General features: G+C 39.4%; 1 pseudogene; it reads right to left on the bottom strand.

Moving 5' to 3' along the window:
- Positions 1-3,343: 3,343 nt before the first annotated feature.
- LOC113333825 lies at positions 3,344-3,443 on the bottom strand (annotated as a pseudogene).
- Between the last annotated feature and the right edge of the window lie 8,576 nt (positions 3,444-12,019).

Genomic DNA, 12,019 nt, shown 5'->3' with positions numbered 1-12,019 from the left:
AAAGAAAGCTCGATCGAACGAATTTAATTTCCTTAAGAAAAATCTAGACTGCCCATGTCAGTCTCAGAAACGATCACAGCCACACAAGTTGGCCGCATGATTTAACCAGCCTAGCCAAACTCTGGCAGGAATAGGAGATCACCGTGATGACCACTGGCGGGCCCACTAATGCCCCAACTGGTCGAACACCACGCATATTTCCCCAGCACCGTCGAACGCCAACTCAAAGTAGGATGGTCGTGCTGTTTTGGGAGAGGCTCGAATGAGCAAGACTGTTCAGGGCAGTCTTAAAGCCATCGCAACCGTCCAACTTCGCTAGCCTGGTTGAACGGATTAGATCATCCCATAAATGATCAAGGAAGCGTTAATGCACACGTTGGCGGGCCCACTTCTCCTTCACCCGATCGGTTTTCTCACGACGAGGCCATGGAGCAATGAAACGATTGCTCAAACCATGGCATGCGTTATGCTTCTAAGGGTTGCGTAATTCCACTAGTGTCTTAAATCGATCACAACCATCCAACTTAGCCAGCCTATTTGGATGGCTTAGATCGTATTTAGGACCATCAGGAAGGTGCACATGCGTTCACCGTCAGCCCAACATGGGGCCCACGTGATCGATCTCTCCAAAGGAGGGTGTGCCAAGCCGCTTGTCTAAAGTCACGTGTGCGTGGCTGATTCAAAACCTTAATTAGGGTTTGCGGCAACGCATACCTGTCGTAGTTCGATCTCGACCATCCATCTTCGCCGGCCTAAACGGAGGGTGTAAATATAGACTCAAGAGGTCCCAAGGATGTCAACGTGATCACCGTGGGCCCACCTTTGCGTGTGACTGGACGGCCTATGCAGATTAGGGACCGACGCCTCGAAACGCATGCCCAAAGGTGGCATGCCACACGACCTTTAAACCTTTGCGGTAATCTATTTCTTTCACAAATCGATCACGACCACTCATATTTGCCGGTCAAATTGAGTGGCCTAGATCGAATCTTTGTGGGACCAAGAGGTGTAGGCGTGCACGCCAGTGAGCAGTCTTCACGCATGCCCGGTCGGCCCACTCCAAAATTAACGCTCATGCTTGGATTCGATCAAGTCAAAGAGGGGATGTTGTGCACCTCTAAAAAACCCTAAAATCCATCAACGGCAGCAAATATGTGCCGTAAATCATCTCGTCCGTCCAACTTTGCCAGCTTGGTGATAGACACATTTTTGTGTCTAAGTTGTCCTCAATTTTTTATAGTGTTGGTACTCGATTTCGTACTTATTATGGTGTTTTGTGTGTTTGTAGGTATTTTTTGGGAATAAATATTGTTGGAAAATTCGGCTGGAAAAATCACTCGGAGCAACCCCGGAGGACATTTTCTATACGGACACCAGATTTGGCTAAGGAGCACCCATGTATATGTGTAGCCCAAATTCATCCACAACACCCATTTGCTATTCGCACACCGTATTTGGATAAGGGCACTCCATCTTCCACGTTTGAATTTGATTTTGGCGGGAAATTTTACTCTCAACTGCGAGAGTTTGTGGCGAGATTTTTAGGTGTACTCTTAAGAGTTTAATGAAATATAAAACTCTTACCATATAAACAGGGTTTCGTACGTGTCTTAGAAGTATTCTTAAGGAATCAAATCTCTTTATTTACGGAGATTTTCGAAAACAGGGGACGTATTTTCATGGAGAAAGTTACGGGATTTCATGTCCGGCGTGTATCTGGAGTGAGTTGGACTCCTTCTAAAGATATTTTGAACGTTTTGGAGTGTGTATATGGCCAGTAAACAGCGTGAGAAACTCAAAAAGGGAAATTATCCCGTGGGAGATATTTCCATTTAATGGAGAAGATACGGGAATTATATGGAGTAATGTTCGAATATTTGAGCTTCTGGAGTCTATATATAATGTGTTGGGGACTCATAGAGGAGGATGGAGAGTTTGGGGAGAGTTTTGGAGAAGACAGAGGCGGTAATCAAGACCACCAGAAATAGTTTTCTGCTGCTGCTCATTTGAAGAACACGAAGAACAGACCATCCAAGACAGTCGTTTTTCAACAGCGGAAACGACACACAGACGTGGGTCGTAGAGTTACAGAATCAGCGACAGTACTGTTCTATCGTTCTTTTCAGTTTGTAACAAATAAAATTGTTGCAAACCCGGTTTTATCATTGTTTCTTCCATTTCATCTTTGTAAACACCCTTTGAGCAATAAAAATGAATTTTGAGCGTGTTTCCATGATGATGAGCTAATTCTCGCGCAACCAAGGCAATGGATGAAGTTATCTATGCATGAATGATTGGTAACAATTTTATTTTCTCTAATTTACAATTTATAATTCATTCAATCACCGCTTTTGCGGAGTTCTAAATGTTCACATAATTTCCTTAATTACTTGTGATTCAATTTGGTAGATTATAGTTTGTTTAATCGATTGACAGTCTATTCTTAGGGAATACAATTAATATTTGGGAATATGTTTGATTATGTGTGAATTAAGAAATAAAGGACTTAAAGGATAATTAGAGTTTTGAAACATATTTGGTATCATTCATTCATGTGTAATAGTGGAATCTAGTGTCTTGGTTACTTTTAATATCTTGAAATCAATTGCAATAAATTTTCTATTTTTAAGTTTTATAAGTCTAAAATCTTTTGATTTCACAAGTCTCATCCTAGAGAGGTTTTCTTAAATTGTAACGAATTCCCTTTCGAAGGATTAGAAGCTGGTCTAGAAACAATCTAAGTGGAGTCATCATGCTTTTTGTTTGCTAGAAATTAGTAGGTTTGTTGTGGTGGAGTCAGCCTTGTTTGTGTTTTCGTAGAAACACTCTAGGTCGTTTGATTAGTAATAAACCTAGTAGTTCTTCTTGTGAAGGCGGGGAGCTCGAAGACTCTTTTTTTGAGAGCCCTGTCTTTGGAAATTTCAGCTTTGAAAACTTGACAATTAGTGAAGAAAGTACTCCTAGTCCTTTGGTAGTTCCAGAAATGGCAACTTTGAAAGCTTTATTAAACCCAACTAGGACCTCTCGTCCGTCTTGTATCAAGTTAGCTGAAACCGAGGAAAATTATGAAATCAAACCTGGGACTTTACAGATGCTCCCAATCTTTTTAGGAAAAGATAATTAAAACCCCTATTTTCATGTTAGGGAATTCGAGGAAGTTTGTAGTACTTTGAAAATTAAAAACCTTAGTGATGATGCGTTGAAACTTAGGTTATTCCCCTTTTCCTTAAAAGATAAAGCCAAATCTTGGCTACATAGTTTGGATTCTGAGTCAATTGAAACCTATGACCAACTTACATATTTATACATAAGTTTTTCCCAAGGCACAAAACATCGTCTATTAGGACACAAATATGTACTTTTGCTCAACAAGAGGGAGAATCTTTGTATAGGTATTTAGAAAGGTTCAATGACTTAATATCTCAATGTCCTCATCATGGTTTAGAGATGGTTAGGTTAGTTCAGATCCTCTACGAGGGTTCAGATTATTCAACAACAACCATGGTTGAGTCCTTATGCACAGGTGGGTTTGAGAATAAAACTGTTGATGAGGCGATGACATTTTTGAATGAAATCGCCGATAAGACCCAACAATGGGAAAATAGTAGGGAACCCCAGAAAACAATTCTTCTAAGTAGAGGAAATGTCAATAGGGTAGAAAGATCTTATGAGTCAGATGCTAATATAGCAGCCATGGCCAAAAGGTTAGAAGCCTTATAATTAGGTCATTCTAGTGGTAATAGTGGTAGAATAGAGCCTTCTTGGGAAGGCCATACTGTTGAGGAGAAAGCCAATGCTTTTTATAACTACACTAGATTCGATAACCGTCAGAAGTTTGATTCATATTCAGAAACCTATAACCCTGGCTGGAGAAATCATCCCAACCTTTCTTGGTCTAAGGGCCAGAATCAAGGTCAGTTTAGTAACTCTCAGGTTCCCCTAGGTTTTGGCTATACTAAGAATCCTTCAGCTCCGGCACAGTTTCAAAACCCTTCGGTAAGAAGATTATGAGTTTAGAAGAGTCTCTTGCTTTGTTAACTCGTAACACTGTGCAGTTTCAGCAATCTGTCGCTCAAGGTTTACAAGAAAATAAGAGAATAGGTCAGGCTAACTCTCAGGCTATTTCCGAGTTGAAAACCCAGGTTAGTCAGATAAATGAGTCTTTAAGAGAAAGAGGTAAGTTTCCTAGTCAAACTCAACCCAACCCTAGAGGAATTAATGAAACAGGTGAAAAACCATCCGAACATGTAAATTCTATTAAAACCCTTAGGAGTGGTAGAGTGATAGACAACAAGGTTTCCATGCCTGATAGTGAACATGCTATAGTTCACCCTTCTGAACCAGAAACTGAGGAGACTGATAGAGTCTCTAAAGAGACCAATGAGGGTCATATTGAGCCCGAATTTGTTCCTAGATCCCCATTCCCACAGATGCTAGTTCCAACTAAGAGGGAGTCCAACTTAAATGATATATTGGAGGTTTTTAAGCAGGTAACTATCAACCTTCCATTATTAGATGCGATTAAGCAGATTCCCGCTTATGCCAAGTTTCTTAAGGATATGTGTACGCGAAAGCGAAAACTTAGTGTCTAGAAGAAAGCCTTCCTATCTAGTCATGTGAGTTCTATTATTCAGAATACCACTACTCCTAAGTATAAAGACCCAGAGTCCCCTACTATTTATTGCACAATAGGTAAATACCGTGTCGAGAAATCTTTGCTTGACTTAGGAGCCAGTGTGAACTTACTTCCATACCATGTGTACCTTAAGCTAGGACTTGGTGAGATGAAACCTACCCAGATGACACTTCAGTTAGCTGATAGGTCCGTTAAAATTCCTCGTGGTGTGATCGAGCATGTTCTTATAGAGGTCGACAAGTTTATATATCATATGGATTTTGTTATCCTAGATACCCAACCTGTCCCTGACCCAGAGAACCAGATACCAATGATTTTAGGTCACCTGTTTTTAGCTACATCCATGCGATCATCAACTGTCGAAACGGTATTATGAATTTGTATTTTGGTAATATGACTATTGAGCTGAACATTTTTAATATTATTAAGCTACCCTCTGAACTAGATGACTCGAACATAGAAGAGGTGAACATGATAGGAACACTAGTCGAGGAGTCATTACCAAACACTTTGTTAGAAGATCCATTAGAAAAATTCCTAGCTCACTTTGGTACTGATTTTGATGATGATAATGTGATTAATGAGGTAAATGCTCTGTTAGATTCAACCCCTTTGTTAGACACTAGTAATGGATGGAAACCTAAGTTCGAACCACTACCAGTTTCTAAGTCTACCCTAGTTCCTTCTTTAGAAGATCCTCCTAAGTTGGACCTTAAACCATTACCAGATACCCTGAAGTATGTGTTTAGGATCATCTGAAACTTTACCTGTGATTATAGCATCCGACTTGGATAGTGATCAGGAAATTAGACTAGTAACCGTCCTTCAAAACAACAAGGAAGCTTTAGGGTGGACCATAGAAGACATTAAAGGTATAAGTCCTACTGATTGTATGCATCATATCTATTTAGAGAGTGTCACCAAACCTTCTAGGGAGATGCAACGTCGACTGAACCCTAATATGAAAGAAGTAGTTCGAACCGAGGTTCTTAAGCTGTTAGATGCAGGAATTATCTACCCCATTTCAGACAGTAAGTGGGTCAGCCCCGTTCAGGTTGTTCCCAAGAAATCCGGTATTACTGTAGTCTAGAATGAGAATAATGAGTTAATCCCAACCCGGGTGACCACGGGTTGGCGTGTCTGTATTGACAAATAGAAAATTGAACAAGGTCACTAGGAAGGACCACTTTCCCCTTCCCTTCATCGACCAAATGCTAGAGAGATTAGATGGACGTAGCCATTATTGCTTTTTAGATGGATACTACGGTTATAATCAGGTTGTTAGTGCCCCAAAAGACCAAGAGAAAACCACTTTTACCTGTCCCTTTGGTACCTTTGCGTATAGACGCATGCCTTTCAGGCTATGTAATGCCCATGCGACCTTTCAGCATTGTATGTTGAGCATATTTTCTGACATGGTAGAACGGTTCTTAGAGGTCTTTATGGATGATTTTTCAGTGTTTGGTTCGTCTTTCGATGAGTGCTTGCATCATTTTTCATTATTTTTGACTAGGTGTAAGGAAAATAATTTAGTGCTTAATTGGGAGAAATGTCACTTCATGGTTCGTTCAGGAATTGTTCTAGGGCATATCATATCTTCGAAGGGTATAGAGGTAGATAGAGCCAAAGTTGACCTTATTAAAACTTTACAGGTCCCAAAAACCGTAAGAGATATTAGGTCATTCTTAGGGTATGCAGGTCTTTATCGTCGATTCATTAAGGATTTTATCTTGATTTATATACCTCTTTGCAATTTGCTTGCAAAAGACGTTAAGTTTGTCTTTGATGATGCTTGTTTAGAGGCTTTTGAGAAGCTTAAGACTTTAATCACTACCGCCCCCATAGTCCAGGAACCCAACTGGAACCTACCCTTTGAGATCATGTGTGATGTTTCAGATTACGCTATTGGTGTTGTGATAGGTCAGCGAGAAAATAAGTTACTTCATGTGATTTACTATGCTAGCAAAACTCTGAATGATTCCCAGTTGAACTATACCACTACGGAGAAGGAACTATTAGCCATTGTGTTTGCCTTAGACAAGTTTAGACCTTCTCTCTTAGGTTCTAAGATCGTAATATATACTGATCATGCTGCTTTGAAATATCTTCTGTCTAAGAAGGATACGAAATCTAGATTGATTAGGTGGATCCTTTTGTTGCAAGAGTTTTCTCCAGACATTAGAGACATAAAGGGTGCCGAAAATGTAGTAGCAGACCACTTGTCTAGGCTAGTTGTTGATTCCCCTGATGATCCCCTTCTTATAAAGGATAACTTTCCTGATGAATAACTGTTCTTTGTTACCCAATTACCTTGGTATGCGAATATAGTGAATTATCTTGTTACTGGTTGAATGCCCCATCATTGGGGTAAACAAGATCGTTCTAGGTTTTTAGCCGAAGTTAAGCAGTTCTTTTGGGATGATCCTTATTTATTTAAGTATTGTCCCGATCAGATTATTAGGAGATGTATACCTGAGAGTGACCAGTCCAGTATTATTTCCTTTTGTCATGATCATGCTTGTAGGGGTCACTTTAGTGCTAAGAAGACTGCTGCTAAGATATTGCAGTGTGGATTCTATTGGCCTTCGTTGTTTAAAGACTCCCACAATTACTGTGTTACTTGTGAACGTTGCCAGAAATTAGAAACCATTTCCAGTATGAACATGATGCCCTTGAACCCTATTTTAGTTTTTGAGGTCTTTGATGTGTGGGGTATTGACTTTATGGGTCCGTTTCCTAATTCTTTTGGCAACCTTTACATCTTTGTCGCTGTAGACTTTGTCTCTAAGTTGATTGAGGCGGTTGCGTGTAAAACCAATGACCATAGAGTTGTGATTGAGTTCTTGAGAAATAATATACTTACACGTTTTGGTACACCGCGATCTATAATTAGTGATGGAGGGTCGCACTTTTGTAATGGACCTTTTAGGCTTTTGATGAAGAAATATGGTATTACACATAAGGTACCTACCCCATATCATCCACAGACTAGTGGTCAGATAGAGGTTTCCAATAGGGAGATAAAGCGTATATTAGAGAAAACAGTTAATCCTAATCGGTTAGACTGGTCGTCTAGGCTTACTGATGCCTTATGGGCTTACCGTACTGCGTTTAAGACCCCCATTGGAATGTCACCTTATCGACTTGTGTATGGCAAGGCATGTCACTTACCTGTTGAGTTAGAACATAGAGTATATTGGGCTGTCAAGCAGCTAAACTTTTCACTAGACAAGGCAGGAGCCGATAGGAAACTCCATCTCAATGAGTTGGAAGAGATTCTTAGAGATGCATACGATAGTGCTAAGGAGTATAAGAACAAACTGAAACTTGTGCATGATAAGAATATTTTAATAAAGTCATTTTCTCCAGGTCAAAAAGTTCTTCTGTATGATACCCACTTGCATATTTTCCCTGGGAAGTTATGTTCTCGGTGGACGGGTCCTTTTTATTTTTCGCACTGTATTTCCTCATGGAGCTGTTGAGATCGAGACACCGGATGGTAGTAGTTCTTCGAAGGTTAACGGTCAGAGATTGAAATCCTTTTTAGATCCCTTTCCTATAGGTGATGTTGAGGAGGTCCCTCTAGAGGACCCTGTTTACCCTTGATTGACCATCGAGGCGATTGTATGTTGTATATTAGTTTTGATATCTTTCTTCACCCAGGTACTATCTTTATGACTTCCCTCTTTACTGATTCCTCATGTTACTTTACTTTTTGGTATTGCTCTTTCATTAGAAACATTGAGGACAATGTTAGATTTAAGTTTGGTGGGTGAGGAAGAAACTTTTTGTTAGATTTTAGTTGTAATAAATAAACTCCAGAGCCTAGAAATTTATGCTAATTAACGTTGGCACTAACCAATCTAAGTGGATGGGAACATCTTGGTTATAGGAGTTGAGGAACCAATCTGATTAGATGGAAACATCTAAAGAGTCTATTCATAAAAGCACAGAGCTCAGGTGTTAGAATTAAAAAAAAAAAAACATGGTAGTTTCGCCATATCTCGTTGAATCCTAATATTTCTGTTTTTATTTTTTAAGTGACTTGGTGGGGCACACGATTCAAGTTGTTACCATTGCTATTGTGAAATAGGGTGATTGAGATACCACCAAAATAAAAAAAAAATTGAGAATTGAGACCAGACCATCAGACCAACCGGAATAAATTCAAATAAAGTCGACCACTGGTGCCCTTGTGTATGCCAGTAGTGTTGACCTAGAGTTAGGTTTATCGACCACAGGTCCCCTTGTATATGCCAGTTGTGTTGATATTACTCATACCGGTATCTCAGTCCATTAGGATAGGTTCATCTTGGCAGAGGCCTTCAGACAGATATGGGAAACACCGTTAACTTTAAACATCTATTTTTTCTCTTTATCCATCTTCTTGATCTTTTCATGTGATTGGTTGACTCCGGTTATGATGTCCATAAACTATCTGAGTAGAGCTCTGTCACTTATAGATGAATTTTAGTATGCTTGAGTGCAAACTCGTGTACAACATTTGGAATTTCGCATCAGGGTACTTCCTCCTATAGTCAATGATTGTATACCAACCAAGGAGATTCTTTAGTGCCTTCCAAGGTTCTGCGTAGATAGATAGGGTCTAGAGTAAAGGTTTTGTGGGAACACCTATGGTAAACCCTCCCGAGATTAACTCGGTCACTACGGCCACCTAGTGAGTTAGGCTTTTATTTTTGTTAGTTTTGCTCGAGGACTAGCAAATAATGGGTTTGGGGGTATTTCATAAACACATTTTTGTGTCTAAGTTGTCCTCAATTTTCTGCATTGTTGGTACTCGATTTAGTTCTTATTATGGTGTTTTGTGTGTTTCTAGGTATTTTTTGGGAATAAATATTGTTGGAAAATCCGGCTGGAAAAATCACTCGGAGCAACCCCGGAGGACATTTGTTATACGGACAACAGATTTGGCTAAGGAGCACCCATGGATATGTATAGACCGAATTCATCCACAAAACCCATTTTATATTTGCACACCGTATTTGGATAAGGGCACTCCATCTTCCACGTTTGAATTTGATTTTGGCGGGAAATTTTACTCTTAACTGCGAGAGTTTGTGGCGAGATTTTCGGGTGTATTCTTAAGAGTTTAATGAAATATAAAACTCTTACCATGTAAAAAGGGTTTCGTACGTGTCTCGAAAGTATTCTTAAGGAATCAAATCTCTTTATTTACGGAGATTTTCCAAAACAGGGGACGTATTTTCATGGAGAAAGTCACGGATTTCATATGTCTGGCGTGTATCTGGAGTGAGTTGGACTCCATCTGAAGATATTTCGAACATTTTGGAGTGTGTCTATGGCCAGTAAACAGCATGAGAAACTCAAAAAGGGAAATTATCCCGTGGAAGATATTTCCATTTAATGGAGAAGATACGGGAATTATATGGAGTAATGTTTGAATATTTGAGCTTCTGGAGTCTATATATAGTGTGTTGGGGACTCATAGAGGAGGACGGAGAGTTTGGGGAGAGTTTTGGAGAAAACATAGGCGATAATCAGAACCACCAGAAATATTTTTCTGCTGCTGCTCTTCTGAAGAACACGAAGAACAAACCATCCAAGACAGTTGTTTTTCAACAGCGAAAACGACACACAAGCGTGGGTCGTAGAGCTACAGAATCAGCGACAGTACTGTTCTATCGTTCTTTTCAGTTTGTAACAAATAAAACTGTTGCAAACCCGGTTTTATTATTGTTTCTCCCATTTCATCTTTGTAAACACCCTTTGAGCAATAAAAATGAATTTTTAGCGTGTTTCCATGATGATGAGCTAATTCTCGCGCAACCAAGGCAATGGATGAAGCTATCGATGCATGAATGATTGGTAACAATTTTATTTTCTCTAATTTACAATTTATATTTCATTCAATCACCGCTTTTGCGGAGTTCTAAATGTTCACATAATTTTCTTAATTACTTATGATTTAATTTGATAGATTATACCTTGTTTAATCGATTGATAGTCTATTCTTAGGGAATACAATTAATATTTGGGAATATGTTTGATTATGTGTGAATTAAGAAATAAAGGACTTAAAGGATAATTAGAGTTTTGAAACATATTTGGTATCGTTCATTCATATGTAATAGTGGAATCTAGTGTCTTGGTTACTTTTAATATCTTGAAATTAATTTTGCTATAAATTTTCTATTTTTATAAGTCTAAAATATTTTTCTTTCACAAGTCTCAACGAACTTATAACTACAACTCAATTGAAAATCATATCACTTGGTCGGACGGCTTAGATTAAAAGTTAGGTGATCAATGAAACGCCTCAATGATTACCGTCCTCCACTCTGCCAGAGGGAGTGATCGACTAGATGGTGGCCCGCAAATGCGGCCTCCAAACGATCACTCGAAAATGGTTGGACGTGCTGCCATTTTAAGACGCTTAATCCGCGACTTGTTCAATAAAGCTTAAAACAGCAATGCTTCATGCATATTGATTGTTTTGAGATGCTTGCTTTAAAAACGATGCATTATATGCATAGAGCATGCACGATATTTCATGAATATCAAATCCTTAAATAACTTAGTTATTTAACCTAATAGCACCGTATGTTATTTTTTATGGCGGGTCCCACGACTCAACCCACGCATTCAAGACATCAAACATGTCACAAACTGGGGGATACTTACTGGGGCATTGGTATGGCGGTTTACAGCGTGCGGCGTGCAACGCGCCCATTACGAGAACGTTTCAGGAAGAATGGACGGTTAACAATGATGAGGGAAGTGGGAAAAGGCGTGATCGTGTGACAATCACCTACACGACCCCACTACTCCATCACTCAACTTCCTCCACTTCCTACGAGATGAGGATTGCGCTCAAATGATTTGTATAAATAGGTTCTTCGACCTATTTTCAAACAACACAGAAAACCAAGTGTTGTATCGTAGTATCCAGAAAACACCAATAACTGATGACTTACATTATGCAAGCCAGTTCAACATTCTGATACAAGTCATAAACAGCCAACACCTTCATAATATCAACACCTTCTTCGCTTCCCTCCCTAAGATCAAACCCATCTCCTTCACTTTGTGACCGAAGCAAGTCTGGAACGGCCATTTCTTGGTTTAGGACATAATTGTACATTTTGATCGCTCTAATCTAAAAGTACTCTCGTGCAATGCATTTGTTTAGGGTTTAGATTCGTTTCTCATTCACACACACCCCAAATTTACCAAAACCAGCAGAAACGGTTTTCACCCACAAACAACTGGCGACCACAGTGGGACATTGATCTCTCGGTTGCAAAATCATTTTCTCAATACTCATTCCAGTTTTCTCAATTTCAAAAGGGTAGATCTTAGATCCAATTCAATCATTAAAGTTCAACAACCAATTTTAATCCC

The sequence above is a fragment of the Papaver somniferum genome, unplaced genomic scaffold (genome assembly GCF_003573695.1).
Source record: "Papaver somniferum cultivar HN1 unplaced genomic scaffold, ASM357369v1 unplaced-scaffold_133, whole genome shotgun sequence".
In the NCBI taxonomy this organism is placed as follows: domain Eukaryota; kingdom Viridiplantae; phylum Streptophyta; class Magnoliopsida; order Ranunculales; family Papaveraceae; genus Papaver; species Papaver somniferum.
This window is presented reverse-complemented; position numbering and strand designations above follow the sequence as displayed.